This window comes from Octopus sinensis, linkage group LG5 (genome assembly GCF_006345805.1).
Source record: "Octopus sinensis linkage group LG5, ASM634580v1, whole genome shotgun sequence".
In the NCBI taxonomy this organism is placed as follows: domain Eukaryota; kingdom Metazoa; phylum Mollusca; class Cephalopoda; order Octopoda; family Octopodidae; genus Octopus; species Octopus sinensis.
This window is the reverse complement of record NC_043001.1, coordinates 100,102,559-100,115,547: the sequence shown is the minus strand read 5'-3', so window position 1 is coordinate 100,115,547 and position 12,989 is coordinate 100,102,559. Positions and strand designations below refer to the sequence as shown.

Below are 12,989 nucleotides of genomic sequence, written 5' to 3'. Positions count from 1 at the left end.
GTAGGCTTGGATTGGTAGTCATCAGCATCATTGTTTAACGTCCACTTTCCATGCTAGCATGGGTTGGACGATTTTGACTGAGGGCTGGTGAACCAGATGGCTGGAAAGCCAGCAGCTGCACCAGACTCCAATCTGAGAATGTAGTGGGTGCTTTTTATGTGCCACTGGCACAGGGCCAGTTGGGCGATACTGGCAATGACCTCGCTCGAATCTTTTTTACACATGCCACCAGCACAGGTACCAGTAAGGCAACGTTGGTAACGATCATGCTCGAATGGTGCCCTTTTACGTGCCACCGGCATGGAAGCCAGTTGGCTGCTCTGGCAACGATCATGCTTGGATGGTGCTCTTGGCACCGTACTAGCACAGGCACAAGTGCCAGTAAGGTGACGCTGGTAACGGTCACATTCGAATGGTGCCCTTTTATGTGTCACTGGTGTGGGAAATAATTTACTTGAGGACAATAGTTCTGTGTGGATTGTTTAGGTTGCATTAATAAAGGGGTTCCATTAGAAAATGGATAAACTTTTAAGGGAGATATGAATTTAAAAGTTTTTGAAAGATCAACTGAAATAATAATGGAATCTAAAAAGGTTTAAAAGGCATAAAGGCCCATGGGTGGGTGGTTAGGGTTACTTGGCTCATGATCGTGAGGTTGTGAGTTCGATTCCCAGGGGTGCATTGTGTCCTTGAGCAAGACTCTTTATTTCACATAATCCCAGTCCACTCAGCTGGCAAAAACTGAGTTGTACCTGTAATTAAAAGGGGCCAGCCTTAATACTTTCTGTGTCATGCTGAATCCCCCACAAGAACTACATTAAGGGTATGCATGTCTGTGGAGTACTCAGCCACTTGCATGTTAATTTCATGAGGAGACTGTTCCATTGATCAAATCAACTGGAATGCTTGTCCGCATAACCAATGGAGCACCAGCCAGCCAGGCAGTGCAGAGAACAGGGATGAACTGTCAAGTATTACTACCTGGCAGTGGGGGCTAGAGGCTTCGTTGAAAGGAAAATGAAGACGTTATTTAAAAAGTTTGCATTTTCGAGCTCAGAGCTGAGAAAAGTATTAAGGAGGGTAGTGGAAAAATATTAAGGAGGGTAGAGCTTACGGCCATATCACGTTGAAAGCACCGGTTCCCATCCGATCACCGAAGTTAAGCAACATCGAGCCTAGTTAGTACTTAGATGGGTGACCGCTTGGGAAACCTAGGTGCTGCAAGCATTAAAAGGCATCGAGCTGGCAGAATCATTAGCACGCCGGGCGAAATGCGTAGCCGTATTTCGTCTGCCGCTACGTTCTGAGTTCAAATTCCGCCGAGGTCGACTTTGCCTTTCATCCTTTCGGGGTCGATAAATTAAGTACCAGTTAAGCACTGGGGTCGATGTAATCGTTTTAATCCGTTTGTCTGTCCTTGTTTGTCCCCTCTATGTTTAGCCCCTTGTGGGTAATAAAGAAACATATATATGTATGTATATATGTATATGTATGTATATATATGTATGTATTTATATATGTATGTATATGTATGTATGTATATGTATATATATGTATGTATATAAGTATGTATATATATATATAAATGTTTATATATGTGTGTGTGTGTGTGTGTAATATATATATGTATGTATATAAGTATGTATGTCTATATATATATGTGTGTGTATGTATATGTATGTATATATATGTATATATATATGAATGTATATATATATGTATATATATATATATATGAATGTATATATATATATGTATATATATATATATATATATATGAATGTATATATATATATACACAAACATTTATATGAATGCATACACACATACATACATACACACACACACACACACACACATATATATATAAAGTTAATCCAAACAAGAAAGCACAAAAAGCACAACAACGCGAGGATGTGGAACAAATATGGTATTATTGGACGCTCAGGAAAGAAGGAGGGCTTAAGGTTTCGAGCAGAGCTCTTCGTCGGAAACATAGGAAAAGGAAAGATCAATAGAAGGGAAAACAGAGGAAAAAAAAATCGCCAACGGTACACACGAGGTCATATATATATATATATATATATATATATATATATATATATATATATATATATATATATATATATATATATATATATATATATATATATATATTATATATATATATATAGTAGGTGAATGAATTATCCTATGTTTATAGTCAGCATGGAAAACATCTTCGTTCGACTCCATTCTTTCATTTATTCATATATATATATATATATATTTCTTTTCTGTGTATCTTTCTGTTGAAGAGCGTAGGCTCGAAACGTAAAAGACTTGTTTTATTTATATTCCTGAGCGCCATACTAATACAATTGTTTGTTTGTATTCCACCTGCCTTCGTCTTTTGTTTATTTTCACAAAGCTTCCCGTTATATATATATATATATATATATATATATATATATATCAATAAATTAACGTAAGGCTAAGTAGGTTAGACAGATCAAAATATAAAGTATATTAAAAATATGGAATACAAGAAATTTATTTATGTTTGGATAAAAAAATAAAGGTCCGACTTACACAGAACAGAAATGATATAAAGAAGAAAAGTATTACGAGTCCAACAGCTGTTTCTGGGCGCTTGATGATCCAAAATAATGTCTGTAGATTGATTCCATTGCTAGATTAGACGAGCCTCTGTCCTCTGGTTGTTTTTATGGGAGAAGATGCGTTTACATTCGCAGAATGCCCTCCATTCTATCTAACACAGAAATACCTTATGTATTCAAAAGTCTAGTGTTTCTAGTAAAACTCGGCTTTTGCCATGTCTTTAAATAAATGCCTGGAACTTTATCTGTTGCTGGGCTACCATTCGAAGAACATTGCTTCTCTCATGGCCAAGTTTATGTCGAATGTACAAGAGCTAGAAGTTCACGGGGTATTTTTATTTATGTTTCTTCTGGAAAAATACATAACATTGTTGATACGGTGGTTTAGATTTACACTAAATCATAAATAGGTGGAACAAATAACACAAGAGGCGGTAGTTGGCATGATGCCGAAAGATGGGGAAACTACGAATAAAATGTGAAGATGTATATAACATTATGACATGGCAAAACTATAAAATAGCCTGCTGCCTTAGTTACCACCAGGTTAGACCTGATGTGTGTGTGTGTGTGTGTGTGTGTGTGTGTGTGTGTTGTGTTGTGTTGTGTTGTGCTGTGTTGTGTGTGTGATCAACTTGTGATTTCTATATGGCAAAACATGGGATCGAATCCAAGTGTTACATAGAGTGCAGTGAATATATTGTCGTCTAAATTACTCAAAAATGAAAATAACACTGACATCTCATTTTAACGGATATATTTACCAAAATTACATAAAAATATCTTGAAATACAAAAGAGTAAATTTATTCAATAAAATCGCCATTGGCTTCAATCACGGTTCCCAGACCATTTTGGAATCTCCTGCAATTTTTCTGGATGGTCTCCTTGTTTAAGTTAGTGAATGCTGCCATAATCCTTGCCTTCAATTCCTCTTTGGTGTTATAAGGAATTTTGTTGGTGTCTCACTCATTGCACCCCACACATAATAATCAAAGGGGTTGCACTCTGGGGAGTTAGGCTGATATAATCGCAGAAATTGTCTGACAGCCATGACTGGGTTCCCCTGCTTGTGTGGAATGGTGCAGAGTCCTGTTGCTAGACAAAGGCTCTTTCAGCAACCACCCACTTGACCCAGGGCAGCACTACCTCCTCCAGGCACTTGATGTAGGCCTCCGTGTTGAGTCTGAGGCCGTGTGGAAAGAAGAATGGAAGCATAACGTTGCCATCACTTGTGATCAATCCAAACACCATGATGTTGATCGGTTGTTCGATTCTTATCACGTTTTGGGGACATGACAAGCCAACAGGTGTTTTGTATGTTCACCATCTGTTCGTATTGGAGCTTCCGGCGAAAATGCCAAGCAGTACGGCATGTCGTTTCCAAATTTCTGGCAGTGTGAACAGCATCATAGTGCTGGTTTTCTCACAGAAGGTGCCCACATGACCCTACCATACTGTGTAGTCAACAAAATCAAAAACAAACAATGCACATGCGCAAAATTAGAAATATAGAATAGCGACATTATGTTGGCAAATAGCCTTTACTTTATATATATAAAGTAATAGTACATCATTGGAGCCTCATATGTCGAAACCAACGGGAGAGTCCATCATAAATATATATATATATTATATATATATATATATAATATATATATATATATATATATCAATAAATTAACGTAAGGCTAAGTAGGTTAGACAGATCAAAATATAAAGTATATTAAAAATATGGAATACAAGAAATTTATTTATGTTTGGATAAAAAAATAAAGGTCCGACTTACACAGAACAGAAATGATATAAAGAAGAAAAGTATTACGAGTCCAACAGCTGTTTCTGGGCGCTTGATGATCCAAAATAATGTCTGTAGATTGATTCCATTGCTAGATTAGACGAGCCTCTGTCCTCTGGTTGTTTTTATGGGAGAAGATGCGTTTACATTCGCAGAATGCCCTCCATTCTATCTAACACAGAAATACCTTATGTATTCAAAAGTCTAGTGTTTCTAGTAAAACTCGGCTTTTGCCATGTCTTTAAATAAATGCCTGGAACTTTATCTGTTGCTGGGCTACCATTCGAAGAACATTGCTTCTCTCATGGCCAAGTTTATGTCGAATGTACAAGAGCTAGAAGTTCACGGGGTATTTTTATTTATGTTTCTTCTGGGAAAATACATAACATTGTTGATACGGTGGTTTAGATTTACACTAAATCATAAATAGGTGGAACAAATAACACAAGAGGCGGTAGTTGGCATGATGCCGAAAGATGGGGAAACTACGAATAAAATGTGAAGATGTATATAACATTATGACATGGCAAAACTATAAAATAGCCTGCTGCCTTAGTTACCACCAGGTTAGACCTGATGTGTGTGTGTGTGTGTGTGGTGTGTGTGTGTGTGTGTGTGTGTGTGTGTTGTGTTGTGTGTGTGTGTGTGTTGTGTGTGTGATCAACTTGTGATTTCTATATGGCAAAACATGGGATCGAATCCAAGTGTTACATAGAGTGCAGTGAATATATTGTCGTCTAAATTACTCAAAAATGAAAATAACACTGACATCTCATTTTAACGGATATATTTACCAAAATTACATAAAAATATCTTGAAATACAAAAGAGTAAATTTATTCAATAAAATCGCCATTGGCTTCAATCACGGTTCCCAGACCATTTTGGAATCTCCTGCAATTTTTCTGGATGGTCTCCTTGTTTAAGTTAGTGAATGCTGCCATAATCCTTGCCTTCAATTCCTCTTTGGTGTTATAAGGAATTTTGTTGGTGTCTCACTCATTGCACCCCACACATAATAATCAAAGGGGTTGCACTCTGGGGAGTTAGGCTGATATAATCGCAGAAATTGTCTGACAGCCATGACTGGGTTCCCCTGCTTGTGTGGAATGGTGCAGAGTCCTGTTGCTAGACAAAGGCTCTTTCAGCAACCACCCACTTGACCCAGGGCAGCACTACCTCCTCCAGGCACTTGATGTAGGCCTCCGTGTTGAGTCTGAGGCCGTGTGGAAAGAAGAATGGAAGCATAACGTTGCCATCACTTGTGATCAATCCAAACACCATGATGTTGATCGGTTGTTCGATTCTTATCACGTTTTGGGGACATGACAAGCCAACAGGTGTTTTGTATGTTCACCATCTGTTCGTATTGGAGCTTCCGGCGAAAATGCCAAGCAGTACGGCATGTCGTTTCCAAATTTCTGGCAGTGTGAACAGCATCATAGTGCTGGTTTTCTCACAGAAGGTGCCCACATGACCCTACCATACTGTGTAGTCAACAAAATCAAAAACAAACAATGCACATGCGCAAAATTAGAAATATAGAATAGCGACATTATGTTGGCAAATAGCCTTTACTTTATATATATAAAGTAATAGTACATCATTGGAGCCTCATATGTCGAAACCAACGGGAGAGTCCATCATAAATATATATATATATTATATATATATATATATATATATATGATGGACTCTCCCGTCGGTGTCGACACATGAGGCTCCGACAACATACTCTTACTTTGTCAGCCATAATGCTAATGTTGAATGTGACATTTAAACCTGCCAACGCTTTGCAAAGAAGGCCACAAATGTTGCAAGTTTGAGGATTACAGGTCAATGTAAGTGGTATATTTGCAGCCGTTTTCCTCCTTTGCCTTGCACTCCGAAGCCTGTTCATGCTGGGAGCAACAAAGTTTTTAATACCATTTTGACACAGAGATCTCCATTTTGTTCGTACCAATGCTGTTCGTTCAAAGGTATCGTGAGCTGTCTTCATCACTAAGAGGTTACTAATCAGCTTGTCCTTATATCTGAGCCATGGTCGACCAACATTCCTGTGTCCACTCTCAAGCTGGCTGTACATGAGGACTTTGGGTAGTCTTTCGTCACTCACTCTGACAACATGACCAGCTCAGCACAATTGTGATTGTATAAGGAAGCTCTCAATTCCACCAATCTTAAACTTGCTAAACAAGTCGGCATTAGAAACTCTGTCTTTTAGTGAATAACCATAGATTATCCTCAGACAGTCTTTGGGGAAGATGTCTTGTTGGTTTATGTGTCGTCTATAGGGTATCCACGATTCTGAGCCATACAAGAGAGTAGTAAGAATGGCAGCTTTATAGACCTGCTCTTTGGTGTAAAATTTGATGCCCCTTTCATTCCCTAGGCGATGACGGAGTTTACCAGAAGCGGAGTTTACCTTTGCAAGGCGGTTGACGTTTTCATTATCAAGAGAAGCGCTCAAATTCACTTTACTACCAAAATATGTAAAAGACTTCACATGATTTAGGTTTTTCCCATCATCCTGTGTTGGAGTGTCAGGAAAATTGTGAACCGGTGGCCTCTGCTTGACGCCTCGAATTTGTTTAGGAGTAGGGCAAAGTTGGTGGATTACTTCCGTCTTCTTTTATGCTGATGGTCAAACCAAAGGCTTTTCATGCAGCAGAAAAACCGGTCTAGAAATTCCTGAGATTCCTCTAAAGAGGTCGCTACTAGTGCAGCATCATCTAAGTATACCAGGAATGATACTGGTGAATGGTAGTGTTCTTGCTTTGAAACGGTGATGATTGAATAGTCCACTACTTGTTCAAAACTGGAATTTGACACCACTTTGTATGTCGCCAAACGCATACCGCAGCATCATTGAAGAGTGCAAACAAAACAGGGGCCATAACACAACTTTCCTTTGTGCCATTTGTAACGTCGAAGGAAGCTAAAGATTCACCACCGGACACGACAGCAGCCTTCATTCCTACATGAAAGGAGATGATAACATTCAACATCTTGCCAGATATACCAAGCTTTTTCAGAACTTTCCCAACTGCTGGTCGGTTAACAGTGTCAAAGGCCTTAGTAAGGTCAACAAATATCAAGATAAAACTCTTGATTTTACTCACGTACCTTCTCCATAACCCATCTGAAGGGAAAATGATATCAATAGTGCCAAGACCAGAGCGAAATCCACCCCGTGGTCCTGGATAGATATCGTTTACAACGTGTTTGATGATCCTGCCATGCCTATATCTTTTACAGACTAGTGTGGCCATCTCTCTGAAAAAACCTTACTCTTTCTCTTTCTTCAATTCACACACACACACATTAATGTTTGTTTTTATATTCAGTTATAATTTTAAAAATCTACATTAACTCGTTGGGTTGCTCTATGCTTTTTATAGAGTACAAATTTCTTGTTCTTAAGCAAGAATGTTTTTGATAGTGACTTTGAAGCTTCGTCCTGCCAAGCTATCGTCGTAGTATACAAGGATTTTAAACTTGTTTGTGGAGGTAAAGTTTGTTAGGTGTTTGTTAATAAATTCTTTTTAAATTTTGCTCCGGACATATATGCTAAGGCAAGGCTGATATAGAAGGTGTGTAAATATTCATGGATAAAAATGGGATAAAAAATATAATAAACAATAAACATAATATAAAGGGTTATATCAGTTTGCTTGCATTAGGGATCACTCTGAATTTTCGAAAATATTTAAATGTAATTGCTATAATGATTTTTCTAGGAGAGCATCCAAAAGAAACATTTTGATTCCTCATTTGTGAAATTTGGGAGAACATTTTTAAGGAATATGATAATTTGTATGGTTATGGAAAGGGTCGAAATCTTGCCTAATTAACCTAAATGAATAATTAGTCATATCTGTGACGCCAAGACTTTGAAACTGAGGTGATAATCATCACAAATTAAAAGTGACCGTGGTATAGCAGTTGCCTGTTGTTTTTAAGGTTCTTGAAAAGAAAAAAAAACATGAAAAGACGGTTGACGCATCCTTTTACTAAGGGCTTAAATACTGGACTTTGTACCTTTTGACCTTTATGAGGTCAAAGCAAAAGGATTCAATACAATAATGCTAAAAGCAACAAAAGTATTGTCACATCTTGTGCCAACCTAACAAAAGAGAAACACTTACAAGCTTGTTTACAAAGTTCTACACGAATAAATTCTAAACAATAACACAACTCCAAATGGAATCAATAAAATGTTCTCTAAAATGGTTTTCCAGAACAACCGACTGTGAAAGAAACCTAATTACCATCCCACTCAAACCCACATACCCGAAGAGGGTTTTAACTCAACAGAGACCATATAAAAGCAAGACGAACACGAAGCGAAGACTGACGATGGCTCAACTGGACGAAACTTCGAGGCACTGTCAACAACATTCTTATATAAGAACAACACACACATACACAAACATTCTTCTTCTACTTAGGTCCATTGGTGTCTTTGAGCGGCATACCAAGCAGTGAATAATCATCAATTATCTCCGTCGCTGGCCAACCAGTATGCTTTTCCCCCGGTGATCTTCAGTCTGCGTAGGTCATCTTTGAAGGTACTACGCCATGTCGTCTTTGGCTGGCCTCTTTGTTTTCTTACGTTACAGAGGCATCCAACCCATGGCAGTCTTTGTGTGTGTCCAGCTATTCTCATTCATCGTTCGGTTACAATTTCATGCAGTGACCTTACTTTTGCTGCTTGGAGAATGGTTTCATTTTAAACTCTGTCCCGATATGTGATTCTTAGGATCTTTCTGAGACACCGCTAATGAAATACATCGAGTTGGAGGGCGATTTTTACTGTCATCTTCCAGGTCTCAGCTGCATAGATCACTACTGGCAGCATTGCTGTTTTGTACAAATGAATCTTCAGCTCTACACTTATGTTGTTGATACACCAGAGTGTTGTCAGTCTTCTAAATACTGCCACTGTGTTGCCAATTCTGCAGCTTACATCTGTCTCTGCATCGCCATTGCTTGTCACTATGCTTCCCAGATATGTGAAGCTTATAGCTTCTTCAACTGGTTCTTGTCCAACTTTCACTGATATACTTTCTACTTGTTTCTCAACTTGCATTACCATTTTTTTCAACTTGCATTACCATTTTTTGACTGCTGATTCTCAACCTAGTCTTTGCCGCTTCCCTTTCCATTTTCGCTGTCATTTTTTGTAATGCTGGACAATTCTCTGCCAACAGAGCATCGGTAAACAGCAAGTCTGTTAGCCAGTCCCTCACCGTCGAATGGCATGCCTACAGCCGGTCCAACCTGTGAAATTCGCATAACAAAATTGATGACCAACAGAAACAACATCGGTGACAAGAGATACACCAGTGACGATCTTAAGAAAACCAGTGTATCCATATTCTCTTCTAATGCAGAAGCTTGAGTTGTTGTAGAAACGGCTCAGCAGACTGATGGAATCGTCTGGTATTCCATACACTTTTGCTATCTTCCAGAGGGCTTCTCTATGCACACCGTCAAATGCCTTTTTGAAATCAATGACGTTTATTATTAGTGGTCTTTGATGTTCCATGCCTTGTTCTACGATGTTGCGCTGTGTGAATATTTGCACACAGCACGATCTGCTGGGTCGAAATCTGGCTTCTTGCTCTCTCGGCTTTACATCCAGAGCAAACTTCAACCAGAACAGCAACACTGAGCACAGTACTTTACCCGGTGTTCACAAAAGTGTTATTCTCCTCCAGTTTTGGCAGTTGCTCAAATCTTTCTTTGATAGTTTAATAAGGACTCTTTTGGCCCACTCTTAAGGTACTCATCATGCATTACATAACTGTTATATAAACACACACATATATAGAGAGAGAGAGAGAGAGAGAGAGAGAGACGTCAGAAAAGTGACCAAGAGTACTAGTTAGCTTCAGCATTGCTAGAAATAAGAGTCAAAACAACTCTTATCCACGCTAAAGCACTTATCTTATGACTGACAAGGGAGGCAAGCTCTTTACACCTTGCGAGACATAGCCAGATCACCTGTGATTTTGCATTTGATTAATGCTCGTCAGTGGCTTTTACCTGGGGCCTAGGGTTAAACTGGCTTACCATGTCAGTTTATAAGAGTTACCGAAGAAATCCCACGTTTTATCATTCAGGAAATCATCGTATGATTTGACGACATTGCTTTATGGTGCTAAATCTTGACCTCTGTACAGAAAGGACATCAACCAGCTTGATGCCGTTCATATGCGATGCTTGCGTATTATCTCCCACATAAAACTGAGTGCCCATATTCGTAACAGTGAGGTACTTAAAAAATGCAACGTAGGTATTGAAGCCATCCTCATCAAAATGCAACTTCGATAGTCAGGTCATTTCTCACGTATGAATGATATCAGAATTCCGAGGCAACTTCTCTTTGGCCAGTTCTCAACTGGAAGGTCAGTTAGAAGGCCATTCTTGCGCTTCAAAAACAAACTAAAAGACAGTCTGAAGCGATACAACACTCTCTTTCCTTCCTGAGAAAACAAAGTTTCAAAACGCAGGATTTGAGCCAAGTCGACTCCAAAATCGAGAGCAATTCCACGCAAGCATGAAGGCACTCTGGCAAAACGCTGCTCCTCTAAATGAAAACCTTAAATGTCATTGTGATTTTGTAGCGTGAAGCAAAGCAGGTCTTACCGTCCACTCGAGAAAACACATTGTGAATGATCCACAAGCACTTAAGCAAACTGAATCCTCGACTTGTTCCATTTGCCAAAAGGTTTGCAAGGCACCAGCAGGCCTCAAGAGCCACGTTCGTGTGCATAGAACATGATTAACGCTTTATTTTACTGATGCCTCATTTGTCGTTCACGACAATAGAATTCTTCATATATATATATGCTTGAGAAGTCCCGGCAACGGAAGTGAGATCGCAGCAACGCATGTCTGGCCCTGTTAAGAATACCCTTGATGCATCAGGTGATATGATATGCTTGAGAAGACCTGTTGAGTCAAATAAAACCAATATCGTAACTGTGACCAGTGCCCCCTGAGTGTCTCCCGTGCCGGTGGCACGTAGAAAGCACCATCCGAACATGGTCAATGCCAGGTCCACTTGACTGGCTCTCGTACCGGTAGCACATAAAAAGTACCAATCGAACGTGGCCGATGCCAGTACTCCCCTGACTGGCTCTTGTCCTGGTGGCACGTAAAATGCACCCACTACACTCTCAGAGTGGTTGGCATTAGGAAGGGAATCCAGCTGTAGGAACATTGCCAGATCAGATTGGAGTCTGGTGCAGCTGCTGGCTTTCCAGATCTCTGTCAAACCATCCATCTCATGTCAGCATGGAAAACGGACGTTAAACGACGAAGATGATGATGATATATATATTATATATATGTATATATATATATATTTGTTCGACTAAATGCGATGCTCCAGCATGACTGCAGTCAGATGACTGAAACAAGTTATAGAAAGAAAGAGTAAAAGAATATATAAGTGTACGTATATATATATATATATTTACTGCCTGCTACCAGCCATCTCCATCATTCCATTACTGCTTGCTACTAGCCTCGTCCACCATACACACACTACACACACACACGCACACACTCACACAAACACCCCTTCATCTCGCACACCTTTTTTACCATTCATTCTCTGATTCAGCTCTTTTGTTTTTAAAAAACACTTTTCCTTCCTTTTGACCACTTCCGTCTTTTTAGTATGTGACCTCGTGTAGACTACCTGCTATTTTTTTTCCTCTGTCCTCCCGTCTCGGGGTGTTTCTTTCTCCTATGTTTCCGACGAAGAGCTCCGCTCGAAACGTCAAACCCTCCTTCTTCCCTTCTTTCCTGAGCGTCCAATAATACTTTATTTGTTCCACATCCTTGCGTTGTTGTTTTTTTGTTTTCTTGTTTGGATTAACTTTATAAATATATATATATGTATATGTGTATATATATATATATAAATATGTGTGTGTATACATACACATACACACACCACACACACACACGGTGTTCAAAAAGTCTCTCCGCAGTGAGTATTTTATTGCAAAATAAATATTTAAAGGATGGTATAAAACTACAAAAGAATATGTTAGACTTTACAAGACTTTAAAAAAAAAACATTATAAGAGGTGTTGAAAGTGTCGTCCTTCATTTACAATGCAAAGGGTGACTCTTCTACACATGTTTTGAAATTCACCTTGGAGAATCCGGCGCGTTATGGACCGTGTGAAGGTTAGGATTGCGTCTTTTCACTCATTAATGGTTTTCGAGCGAGTCTTGTAAGCTGATCCATTACTTGCTCCCCAGAAAAAAATGTCTGGCGGTGTTAAATCAGGTGATCATGGTGGCCAAAGTCCCTTCGAAATAATAGGTTCACTAAAAATTTCACTGCGGAGAGACTTTTTGAACACTCTGTGAGTGAGTGTGTGTGTGTGTGTGTGTGTGTGTGTGTGTATGTATGTATGCATGTGTATATATATGTGTGTGTGTGTGTGCGTATAGATAGATAGATGCACACACATACATATGTATGTATGTACCTACATACGTATACATGCATACCTACATGAGCTTATATATATATATATATATATTACATACATTCACATTTACA

The 12,989-nt window shown here is 39.0% G+C and overlaps 1 non-coding gene across 1 annotated transcript; it reads left to right on the top strand.

Moving 5' to 3' along the window:
• The first annotated feature begins 1,108 nt into the window (after positions 1–1,108).
• LOC115212495 lies at positions 1,109–1,227 on the top strand. The gene has a single exon (XR_003881760.1). It is a non-coding gene; the product is annotated as a 5S ribosomal RNA (ribosomal RNA).
• The last annotated feature ends 11,762 nt before the right edge of the window (positions 1,228–12,989 follow it).